Source organism: Pongo abelii, chromosome 1 (genome assembly GCF_028885655.2).
Source record: "Pongo abelii isolate AG06213 chromosome 1, NHGRI_mPonAbe1-v2.0_pri, whole genome shotgun sequence".
NCBI classification, from domain to species: Eukaryota; Metazoa; Chordata; class Mammalia; order Primates; family Hominidae; genus Pongo; species Pongo abelii.
Window position 1 is genome coordinate 127,542,583 of NC_071985.2, and position 13,511 is coordinate 127,556,093.

A 13,511-nucleotide genomic window follows, 5' to 3' on the forward strand; every position below is an offset into this window, starting at 1 on the left:
AAGGAACTTAAACAAATTTACAAGCAAAAAGACAACCCACCAAAAAGAGGGCAAAGGATATTAACAGACACTTCTCAAAAGAAGACATTTATTTGGCCAACAAACATATGCAAAAAAGCTCATCATCACTGGTCATTAGAGAAATTCACATCAAAAGCACAATGAGATACCAATGCACACCAGTTAGAATGGTGATCATTAAAAAGTCAGGAAACAACAGAAGCTGGAGAGGATGTGGAGAAATAGGAATGCTTTTACACTGTTGGTGGGAGTTTAAATTAGTTCAACCATTGTGGAAGACACTGTGGTGATTCCTCAAGGATCTAGGACCAGAAATACCATTTGACCCAGCAATCCCATTACTGAGTATATATACAAAGAAGTATAAATCATTCTATAAAGACACATGCACATGTATGTCTATTGCAGCACTATTCACAATAGCAAAAACTTGGAACCAACCCAAATGCCCATCAATGATAGACTGGATTAAAAGAAATGTGGCATATAAACACAATGGAATACTATGCAGCCATTAGAAAGGATGAGTTCATATCCTTTGCAGGGACATGGATGAAGCTGAAAACCATCGTCCTCAGAAAACTTACACAGGAACAGAAAACCAAACACCACATGTTCTCACTCGTAAGCGGGAGTTGACCAATGAGAATACATGGACACAGGGAGGGGAACATCACACAGTGGGGCCTGGCAGAGGATTGGGGGAAGGGGAGGGATAGCATTATGAGAAATACCTAATGTAGATGATGGGTTTATGGCTGCAGTAAACCACCATGGCACATGTATACCTATGTAACAAACCTGCACGTTCTGCACATGTATCCCAGATCTGAAAGTATAATCATAATATAAAAAAAGATACATAATTATTGTTAAACAGAAGAAAAAAAATTCAAAAGATCAGTTGTAAAGCAACTTGATTCTAGTTAATGATTATGTTGTATTCTCCAAAAATGTAAAGAGAGTGAATGCTATGTGCTCTTACCACCAAAATGATAACTATGTGAAGGTAAGACACTTGTTAATTGGCTAGATTTAACTATCTCACGATGTATATGTACTTCAAAACCATCATTTTGTATACAATAAAACATACAATGTTATCTGTCCTTTTTTAAAGTTGCATATATATATATACAGTTGATCCTTGAACAACACAGATTTGAACTGCCCAGGTCCACTTATATGTGGATTTTCTTCAATAAATATATTAGAACATTTTTTAGAGATATTTAAAAATTTGAAAATATTCACAAACTATAGCCTAGAACTATTGAAAAAATAAGAAAACAGTTGGAGTTGTCACAAATGCCTAAAATACATGCAGACATCAATCTATTTTTTCTTACCATAAAATACATACAAATCTATTATAAGTAGTTGATATTTATCAAAACATATACACACAAACACTTTCAGACCATCCATGGCACCATTCACAGTTGGGAGAAATGTAAACAAACATAAAGATACAGTATTAAATTGCAGCATAAAATTGACTCTACTCCATACAGTACTTCTGTGATAATTTCACAGCCACCTCCTGTTGCTATTGTGATGATCTCCCATTGCGAGTATCTGCTTAAAACGCTGTGTGACGCTCATCACGGCCACGTGAGCAGTTCCTCTTTCCAGTAAATTACACTTTGCAGTAAAAAGTGATCTCTTGCAGTTCTCATGTGTATTTTTTAATCATGTGTAGTGCAATACCATAAACCTTGAGTAACACCATGGGACCAAAATTAAGTGCCACTAATGATGCAGGAAGTGTTCCCAAGAAGCAGAAAAAAGTCATGACAATACAAGAAAAAGTTGAATTGCTTGATATGTACCATAAATTGGGGTCAGCAGCTGTAGTTTCCTGTCATTTTAGACAGGCAATATATCTTAAAAATGGGCAAAATAAACTTATGGTATTAATGAATAAAAACATTACAATACTGTAAATGTATTTTTTCTTATAATTTTCTAAAGAAGATTTTCTTTAATCTAGTTTGCTTTATGGTAAGAATACAGCATACAATACATATAAAATACAAAATGTGTGTTAATTTAATGTTTGTATTATCAGTAAGGCTTCCAGTCAACAGTAAGGTTATTAGTGGTAGTTAAGTTTTGGGGCAGTTAAAAGTTCTATGTGGATTTTTAACTGTATGGGGATTTTATGACTGTAATTCCTGTGTTGTTTCAGGGTTAAGTGTAGATTTTTTACAATTTTTAAATATAAGAACAAATAGCATTTCAACTAGTAGGAAACTAGTTTTCATTGTTAGTGTGACATCTTTGGTTGTATGTATCGAATTCTGAGTATTAGGGTAACAAGAGGATAATTCAACAGTGTGAACAGTTCATTTTCTTGAACCCTAGTTTTCTTTTGTTTTATTTTATTCAACATTACCATCATATGTAGTATAATCACAGAGATTTTCTAGCCTTTTCTAACATCACCACATTTTTTACATTTCTATAAATGAAGATCTATGAGAATTTTTACCATGTAAAATGTCTGTACACAGATACATTTCAAAAATTTATATTGAAGAGAAAGTTGAACATGTATTCTATTCTCTAGTTGGTTTTCTAAATTTTGAACACGTATTTTTTGTACCTATATCTTTCCGAATGTCAAACCTCTTGCTCCCAAAAAGACACTCTTTAATTTTAAAAATTATCATATTTGTTATTAATATCAGAGAACATATTCAAAAAATATGATTGGGATGATGGGTTAGTATATGGAATGTCAGAAGTTTAACAGTAAAAATATAAACAGTAGAAATAAAATGTTAAGAACGTTTCACCTGGCTAAGGATTTCTGTATATGCCAAGAGTTTTCAGACTACAATGGTGACTATGAGGGAAGCAAATGATTAACGGGGAGACAAAAGAAAAAAAAAAAACATAAATGGTGAGGCAGATTGTATTTATTAAAATTCTTTGGAGAGGGAACAAATAGAATTTTGGGGCAGTGACAGTTTCTAAAAACATATGAAAATAAATTTATTCATGTTTACGAATTGTTTCCTTCCATGCTTCTAATATACCTAAAATTTTAAAAGAAAATAATTTTTTAAAGGTAATATATTCCTTAAATATATAGAAAGTAGTTCCTGTGAGATGGTAACCATATACAGCTCTTTCAGGACACAAAGATGTCTCCAGCAGATTGTCTTAATACAAAATCTCTAGAGCTTTTACAATAGTAAAGATGGTCTCTAAAAGATTCAAATTAGCTCTGAAATCTAAAGCGATATAAGGAATATCTCAAACAAATAATACATAATTTAAAAGTTGAATATTCACTTTTGAGTCTGCATTAATGAATGATTCGAAAATAATTATTTACATATGTATGTAAAGACTCAAACATACACATATATGCAAACATATCTACATATATATTTAAAATTATAATTGTGTCATAATTTTAAATTCTTAAGGCATTTTTTAATATGGGAGTCATTGTTTTATTTTAAAAATTACAATACATCATTTTAATTTTTGTTGGAAGTTGTAGGTGGAAAAATGATTAAGAGAAAATCCATATAAAGCACTTCACTCCCTGTGGTATTTTATTCCTATGCTGTAAATATTTTTCCAGGGTGAGCTTTATACTTGTAAAATTCTTCCACTTAGTACACCTTATATATATCACCTGGAATTACTTAAAGTTATTCAGAATGACAAAAATTTGCATCTAAGACACTTTTAAGAAGTCCTTGCACATAAGAGGACTCACTACTAAGAAAGTCCTTGTTTTATGTAATCTACTTTTGTCAACATATACTTCTTAAAAAAGATGAAAAATTGACTGGAGGAGCATTTCTGGACAATTGTTGTACTGTTGATTGTTTATAATTCTATACATTTGATTTTATTTCATTAAAGCTTACAGATAATATTCTATTTTTATAAGTATTAGAAGGACCTGGGCTTTTCAAAAGGCTCAAAATAAGAAGCACTTATAGCTATTATCTCATTTACTTTTAATTTAAATAACTCCTTATTCTTTAGACTTAGGGCCCCCTTTTTAGTACTCTCATTAGCAAAACACACACACATACACAACTATTTTGAAGCAACGTCTGTCTGTTCGTGTGCTTTGCAGTGAGAAAAATTTAATTTTTCAGATTAATCGTATCTATATTTTTAATTTTTAGAAAACCATATTAATTGTGAAGGCAAAATGGAATTCCTTCCTTTTATATTATTACATTTGGACAAGTAATATTATTGGAAAATTATTACATTAGAATATTAGTCACATCCTCTGACATTTGAAAATGCTAATAAAATAATTATTAATCCATAATAAATGTATTAAGCATCATCAAGTTTCAGATACTTTACTTTTACTAGAGAAGACAAAAGTTTTAAAATAAAATAGCCATTTGAAGAGGTATTTTGATTTTTGGCACTTCTAATCAATAACAAATAAATATAATTATATATGTTTAAACATTTAAAAAATAATATTTTAAGTAGGCACGTAAGAAAACATACAGCAACATTTTTCTTATTTCTTGATTTAATAATTTTGAAGTTGGCCTACCTAGAGATGGATAATCAATTACTGATTACATTGATTCAATCACTGCATTTTTTATAGAACTAATTAAAAATTCATATTTTTTCAATTTCTATTATATAAACACAGGTGTAAATATTTTTGCTGGAAATAATTTTCGGAAGCACCAATAAATTGTTTAACAAAACTTAATGTTACATAAAATTGGATCATATATACAAATAAGATGCAGTTGGAAAATAATTTGATCTAATTCTCCATGCTATTAAGTAGATAAAGCACAGTGGCAGCATATTTAATGGACTGTTATCTATCAATTCTACTGCACATTTAAGTTGTGAATTCAGTCCACTTTCTTTTATTCTTTAAAAATTCACGAATGCCATAAAAATAAGTACACCACTCTTCCTAATTAGAAAATATGAATAATTCATTCAAATATTGCTATGATTTAATTTATGGCATTCTTTTAATTGAAAAGAAAAGGCCATGCCGATGACACAGCACGTTTAAACACAATTCATTGTGGATTTGCTCCGATTAATCATGTTCTTTATGAACAAAAGAGACATTCTATAACATTAGCTGTGTTTGTAGTTTGAAAGTACTATAAAAAGGGACTTTAGGGCCTTGACTATCTTTGGAGAAAAAAATGTCTGTTTTCTTCCAATAAGAAACACAAACAGAAAACTCATACTAATTTTCCCATTTTCAGTAACCCCTCTCCCACAGGATCACCTGATTGAGTTGGGGGTTTTATACTTTATTAGTGCATTATTATTCTCTTTTTCACATTTGATATACCAACTGATAAAAAAAGAGTTCATTAAATATTGCTAAATGTAAGAAACACAAAAACAAATCCAGTTAGTCAGTCTTTCTGTATGTCTAACCATCTATCTACTTTTTTCCTCTCTCTTTCATGGTTTGCTTCTCTCTCTCTCTCACACACACACACACATACACACGCACACGCACATCACTCCAATTTCCTAGGCATATGACCTTCTCTTGTAATCCTCTAATATGGTGGCCTGATTTATTGAGGCCTATTTTATAATGTTATTTATTTTTCTTGTACCTGGGAAATCTATCTTCTCTATACTTGTTTCTTTTACTTAAGAACACCAATATTGGCTGGGCGTGGTGGTTCACGCATGTAATCCCAGCACTTTGAGAGGCCGAGGCAGGCTGATCACTTGAGGTCAGGAGTTTGAGACCAGCCTGGCTAACATGGTGAAACCCCGTCTCTACTAAAAATACACAAAATTAGCCAGGCGTGGCGGTGTGCGCCTGTAATCCCAGCTACTCAGGAGGCTGAGGCGGGAGAATCGCTTGAACCCAGGAGGCCGCGGTTGCAGTGAGCCAAGATCACGCCATTGCACTCCAGCTTGGTCAACAAAAGCAAAAGTCCGTCTCAAAAACAAAGAAACAAACAAACAAAAAGCAAAAAAACACCAATATTCCCTTTTCTGAGGTATGTAGATCCTATTTCTTCATTCAGCAGAAAAATAACCTAAAATACCAAAACTCTCATAACAACTCAAGGTAAAAACACAAATGTCTTAAGGCAGGAAGACAAACCATTTACAAGAGTAGGAAATTTGGGAAATGAAAATGGAAAGATTGGAGAACTGTATAGCCAATAATGTTAACAAGGTGTCATGTAAATACAATAAAGATTAAATGACTTTTTAATTAATAGTTACTCTGGCACTGGTTAATTGCACTGTGTGAACAAGTCAGAAAGGACTGAAAGTTTAATTTATTAGAGCAATGAAAAAAGTTATTCCAGTATTCATTAATTCAAATGAATAGAGAGCACTGTTAATGGTGATTGAAATATTGTAGCACAGAATTTCAATATAATAATTGAATATCGTGGTAGGTTTATGAAAAAACATCTGTATAACAACATTTTGACAGCTTCTAAGACAATCTTTCTTGTTTTTCCTTTTCTTTTCTGCACATTCCATGTTTTCCTCTTTAGATCTATTCTTGCAGGCAGATTGTATTTGTATGAAGTTTATGATTTGTCAACAGTTATTTTTCTTTTAACAACTTTTTGTTAGTCTTTGGAACTAATTCACAAATTTGGTCAATTTACACATTTGTATGTAACTGAATAGGACTTACATTCTACTAATTTAAATAGAGACTATGAAAAATGTGTGAAAGAGGAGTAACAGTTTTCCAAGCATAAAAAAACCAGACTTGATTTGTAATACTTGGCAGCTTTGTCTCATCTAACTCTATAGGCATAGACTCAAAAATTGGCCAGAGTTTCATTTATTTATATCCAGATATGCTATGCAGATTTGGAATCAATTCTTCATAGTCTAGAACTGAAAATAAAAATGATTCCCCAGGTTATAAGACACAACAAGGGTGGTCAATAAAGCTTTATAAAATAATTTTTTTTAATTACAAACAATTCTCATATAAAATGATAATTTTTTGCCAATTTTTCCACCATAAAAATATGTATAAATAAACTTAAAATTAAAGAAAAATATATCAGAAAGTTTTGATTTATGAACTGGTGACTGCTGTTGATAATTTATATTTGGATAATTAAAAATTGACCATTTGGCAAAACATTTATAGAATAGCAGAATATTACAAGTTCTTGAGTTTAATGAGACCAGAGCTTCAAATTCAGGATTATTGCTTTCTACCAGTATAGCTTCAAATCCTTTGCATCATTAAGTATCTTATCTATCAAAACCACAACTAAAGTACATAGCTGGTGGAATAGTTGAATGAGTTAATTAATCTACAATGCATGGAAGCACATTTTCTTTTTCTAAAGCATGACATAGTAACATGTGTGTCTATAGAGTGATATTTGTGTTTCCAAAACTGTAATGCAGATACATACAGCTTAGTTCACAACATCCAAGTCCTTTTGAATATGTAGATAGACTTTCCAAGAAGAACAGGTGCAGACAAACCCGGGCTGTGAAGACTGCAATAAATACATAACTCTTCAATGCCTAAACACAAAGGAACATCCATAAGTATCAAAACCATCCAGGAAAAAAATGGTCTCTGCAAATGAACCAAATTACCAGGGACCACCAGTCCTGGAGAAATAGAGATATGTGATCTTTTAGTCAGATAACTCAACATAGCATTTTGAGGAAACTAAAAGAAATTCAATATAACACGGAGAAAGTATTCAGAATTCTACCAGATTAATTTAACAAAGAGATTGAAATAATTAGAAAGAATCAAGCAGAAATTCAATAGCTCAAAAATGCAATGGATATACTGGCGAATGCATTAGAGTCCTTTAATAGCAGAATGGATCAAGCAGAAAAAAGAATTAGTGAGCTTGAAGACAGGCTACTTGAAAATACAGTCAGAGAAGACAAAAAAAAAGAATAAAAAATAAAAAAGCATGCCTACAAGATTGAGAATATAGCCTCAAAAGGAAAAATCTAAGATTCATGGCCTTAAACAGGAGGTAGAGAAAGAGTTGGGATAGAAAGTTTATTCAAAGGGATAGTAACAAAGTAAGTCCTAAATCTTAAGAAAGATATCCATACCCAAGTACAAGAAAGTTATACAACATCAAGTAGATTTAACCCAAAGAAGACGACCTCAAGGTATTTATTAAGCAAACTCCCAAAGGTCAAGAATAAAGAAAGAATCCTAAAAGCAGCAAGATAAAAAACAAAACAAAAAATAAAACAAAACAAAACAAAAAAATATACACTGGAGCTCCAATATGTCTGGCAGCAGACTTTTCAGTGGAAACTTTACAGACAGGCCAGGAGAGAGTGGCATGATATATTTAAGGAAAAATACTTTTTTGTTGCTTAAGGAAAAATACTTTTACCCAAGAATAGTATATCCAGGGGGAAGTCCCTTCGAACATAAAAGAGAAATATAGAATTTTCCAGACCAAAACAAACAAAAAAGTTGAGGAGTTTCATTAACACCAGATCTTTCCCACAAGAAATGATAAAGGGAGTAATTCATTAAGAAAGTAAAGGATGTTAATGAGCAGTCAGAAATTATTGAAAAGTGAAAACTAACCAGTAAAAATAAATACACAGAAAAACACAGACTATTATAACACTGTAATTGTGATGCATTAACTACTCTTAAGTAGAAAGACTAAACAATGAAAAAATCAAAACTAACAACTAGAACAACTTTTCAAGGCATAGAAAGTACAATAAGATATAAATAGTAAAAAGAAAAAGATAAAAAGCAAAAAGATGCTGTTACAATGTAGAGTTTTTATTAGTTAACTTTATGTTTGTTTACAAAAATATTTTAAAGTTGTTATCAGATTAAAATGATGGGTTATAAGACAGCATTTAAAAGCCTTATGGTAACTTCAAATCAAAACACATGCAATATTTTTACAAAAAATGAAAAGCAAGGAATTTAATCATATCACCAGAGAAATACCACCTTCACTAAATGGAAGACAGGAAGAAAGAAAATAAAAGGAAGAGAATGCCACAAAATGACCAGAAAACAAATAACAAAATGAAAGGAATACATTCTTACTTGCCAATGATAACATTGATTGTAAATGAACTAAACTTTCCAATTAAATGAGGTAGAGTAGTTGAATGGATTATAAAATAAGACGCAATGATCTGTTGCCAACACGAAATACACTTCACTAATAATGATCTTCAAATGATAAAAATAAAGGAATCTAAAAATATATTCCATACCAGTAAACACTGAAAAAGAGCAGAAGTAGGTATACCTATATCAGAATCTATAAAAAGAGAGAAATAAGTTTACCACATAACAATAAAGGGGATAACTTAGAAAGAGGATATAACAATTGTAAATATGCATGTTCCCAACACTGGAACACCCAGATATATATATCAAATATTGTTACAGTTAAAGACACAGGCAGACCCCAAGATAATAGCTGGAGACTTCAACACCACACTTTCAGCATTGGACAGGTCATCTAGACAGAAAATTAACAACAACAAAAATCAGACTTAATGTGCACTATAGAACAAACATACCTAATAAATATTTAAAGCTTTCATCCAACAATTGCAGAATACATATTTTTTTTTTTCTCAGCACATGGATTATTCTGAAAGACAAAACGTATGTTAGGTCACAAAACAAGTTTTAAAAAACATTCAAAAAATTGAAATGCTATCAATTAAGCATCTTCTCTGACCACAATGGAATAAAACTAGCACTCAATAATGAGGAATTTTGATAAGAATACAAACACTTAGAAATTAAACAATATGCTCCTGAATGACTAGTGGGTCAATGAAGAAATAAAGAAGGAAATTTAAAATATCTGGTGAAACACATGATAATGGAAACATCATATACCAAAATGTATGGGCTACAAAGAAGCATTACTAAGAGGAAATATTATAGTTATAAATATCTACATTAAAAAAGAACACTTCAAAAACAACTTAATAATTCATCTTAAAGAACTGAAAAAGCAATAACAAACAAATCCCAAAATTAGTAAAAGAAATAAAAAATCAGAGCAAAAATAAATGAAATTGAAAGGAAGAAAACAATACAAAGTTCTACAAAACAAAACAAAAATGTTTTTTTAAAAAAGTAAACAAAATTGACCTGTAGCCAGATTAAGTAAAAAAGAGAGAGAGAGAAGACCCAAACAAATGAAATCAGATATGAAAAAGGAGACATTACAACTGAAACTGCAGCAATCCATTAGTGGATAATTAGTGGCTACTATGAGCAAATATATGCAAATAAATTGTAAAATATTGAAGAAATAGACACATATAACCTACTAAAATTGAACCATGAAGAAATCCAAAACCTGAACAGACTAATAACAAGTAACAAGATTGAAGCCATAATAAAAAGTCTCCCAGTAAAGAAAAACTTGAGACCCTATAACTTCATTGCTGAATTCTATCCAACACTTAAAGAAGAACTAATATCAACCCTACTCAAACTATTCCAAAAAATAAAGGAGAAAGAAATACTTCCAAATTCATTCTATGAGGCCAGTATTACCCTGATATCAAAACTAAACAAAGACACATCAAAAAAAGAAAACTACAAGCCAGTAGCTCTGATGAATTATTGATGTAAAAATTAAAAAAAAATAAACACCAGCAAACCAAATTCAACAATACATTAAGAAGATCATTAATAGTGAACAAATGGGTTTTATCCCTGAGATGCAAGGATGGTTCTATATATGAAAATCAGATTTCAAAAATTGAAAACCATGTGATAATTTCAATTGATGCTAAAAAGCATTTGATAAAGTACAACATCCTTTCATGATTAAAAAAAATTCACAAAAGCTAGGTAGAGAAGAAACATACCTCAATATAATAAAATCTACATAAAATAGACCCAAAGCTATTATACTAAATGGGGAAAAACTGAAAGTCTTTCCTGTAATATTTGAAACACAACAAGGATGTCTCTTCTTGCCACTGTTCTACAACATAGGACTTGAAGTCCAGAGAATGGGAGAAAATGTTGTCAAACTACCCAACTGACAAGGGATTAATAAATAGACTATATAAGGATATCAAGCAACTCCATGGGAAAAAAATATAATAGTCCAGTTAAAAAATGGGCCAAAGGGAAGGGCATGGTGGCTCATGCCTTTAATCCTAGCAATTTGGAAGGCCAAGGCAGGTGGATCACCTAAGGTCAGGAGTTCCAGACCAGCCTGGCCAACATGGTGAAACCTTGTCTCCACTAAAAATACAAAAATTAGCCAGGTGTTGTGGTCCATGCCTGTAATCTCAGCTACTAGGGAGGCTGAGGCAGGAGAATTGCTTGAAACCAGGGGGTGGAGGCTGCAGTGAGCCGAGATTGCACCACTGTACTCCAACCTGGGTGACAGAGCCAGACTCCATCAAGGAAAGAAAGAAAAGAAAAGAGAAAAGAAAAGGAAAAGATTAGCATAGACATTTCTCAAAAGAAAGCATACAAATGGGAAACAGGTAAATGACAAGGTGCTCAACATCATTGGTCTTCAGAGAAATTAAAATCAAAACCACGATGAGAGATCATTTCTCTCCAGTTAAAATGACTTTTATCCAAAAGACAGCTAATGACAAAATGCTGGCAAGGATGTGGAATAAAGGGACCCCTCATACACTGTAGGTGGGCATATAAATTAGTAGAACCGCTATGGGTGAATAGTTTGGAGATTCCTCAAAAAATGAAAAATAGAGCCACCATACGATCCAGCAATCCCACTCCAAGCTATATATCCCAAAGAACGAAAATCGCTATATCAAAGAGGTATCTGCACTTCCATGTTTATTACAGCACTATTCACAACAGCCAGGATTTGGAAGCAGCCTAAGTATCCTTCAGTTGATGAAGGGATAAATAAAATGTGGTACATATATACAATGGAGTATTATTCAGCCATAAGAAGAATGAGATTCTGTCATTTGCAACAACATAGATGAAACTGGTGCTCATTTGGTCAAGTGAAATAAGCCAGGCACAGAAAGACAAACTTCGTACGTTCTGCCTTATCTTTGGGAGCTAAAAGTTAAAACAATTGAATTCATGGAGATAGGTAGTAGAAGGATGGTTACATAGGTAGTAGAAGGATGGTTACCAGAGGCTGGGAAGAGTAGTGGGTGGTTGGGAAAAGAGGGGAATAGGGGATGGATAATAAGACCTACTATTTGAAAGCACAACACGGTAAGTAAAATTTACTGTATATTTTAAAACAACTTAAAGAGTGTAATTTGATTGCTTGTATCTCGAAGGATTTATCCTTTTGATTAAGGGGATGTATACTCCATTCTCCATGATGTGCTTATTTCATTTTGCATGCCTGTAGCAAAACATCTTATGTACTCCATAAATATATACACTTACTATGTACCCACAAAAATTAAAAATAAAAAAATAGAATAAACAAGACCTAATATTTGCTAGCGCAACAGGGTGACTATGGTAAAAATAATTTTATTGTTAATTTAAAAATGACTCACACTATAGTTTATTGCTTAAAACACAAAGGATTAAGTGTTTGAGGTGATGGGTACTCTGTTTATCCTGATGTGATTATTACGCATTGCAGGTATGTATCAACAAATCTCATGTAACCTATAAATATATACACCTACCATGTACCCACAATAATAAAAAATGCATTAAAAAACATTAAAGGGGAAAACAACAGCATTAGAATGAAACTGGCATTCATTTTGCCTGCAAGATGTTGACTATCAATGAGTCGTATAGACTAATACATTGAAGACACTTAAAAAAAAAGAAACTTAAATTATCTTTCTCTAACAACACTTAAATTATCTTTCTCTAACAACACTGTGTCTTATGTGTTTAAACATTAGGTTTTGTGAGTTTATAATGTTTTTATTTAATGAGGGAATAATTTAGAATTAATTTGATTTCAAGTTGTTTTATGAACAATGCATTCAATAATAAGTAGGAAGGTAGTTTCCACTATCCTTTGGGTTTATCTGAAAAACTGCATATGTTTTATCCATGTTTTTGTGATAAATAAAAATAAAACAAACCATTCAGGCAATTACATTAAAAAAGAAAGAAAGAAATACTAATGCAAGTCCTTCACGTGGAAATGAAAAAGCATTAGACAGTAACTCGAGACCAAACCAAGAAATAAAGAAGACTGGAAAATGTACCTACACAGATAAATACAAAAGCTATGATAATTAAATTTTTGGTCTGTAATTCCCTTCTGGATATATGATTTCAAAGCCAATTAATAAACAATTATTATAAATAAGTATTCATACGAACATGATCTATAAATATTTAACGCAGGACTACAACAACATAGAGAGGGAGTGTCAGAGATGTATAAGTGCAAAGTTTTATACACCATTGTAGCTAAAGTGGTAATAATATAAATAAATTTTTATAAACTTATAAATTCATGAATTCACAAATATATGACATTTACAAACATATGAAGGTAAAACATCACATTCTTAAT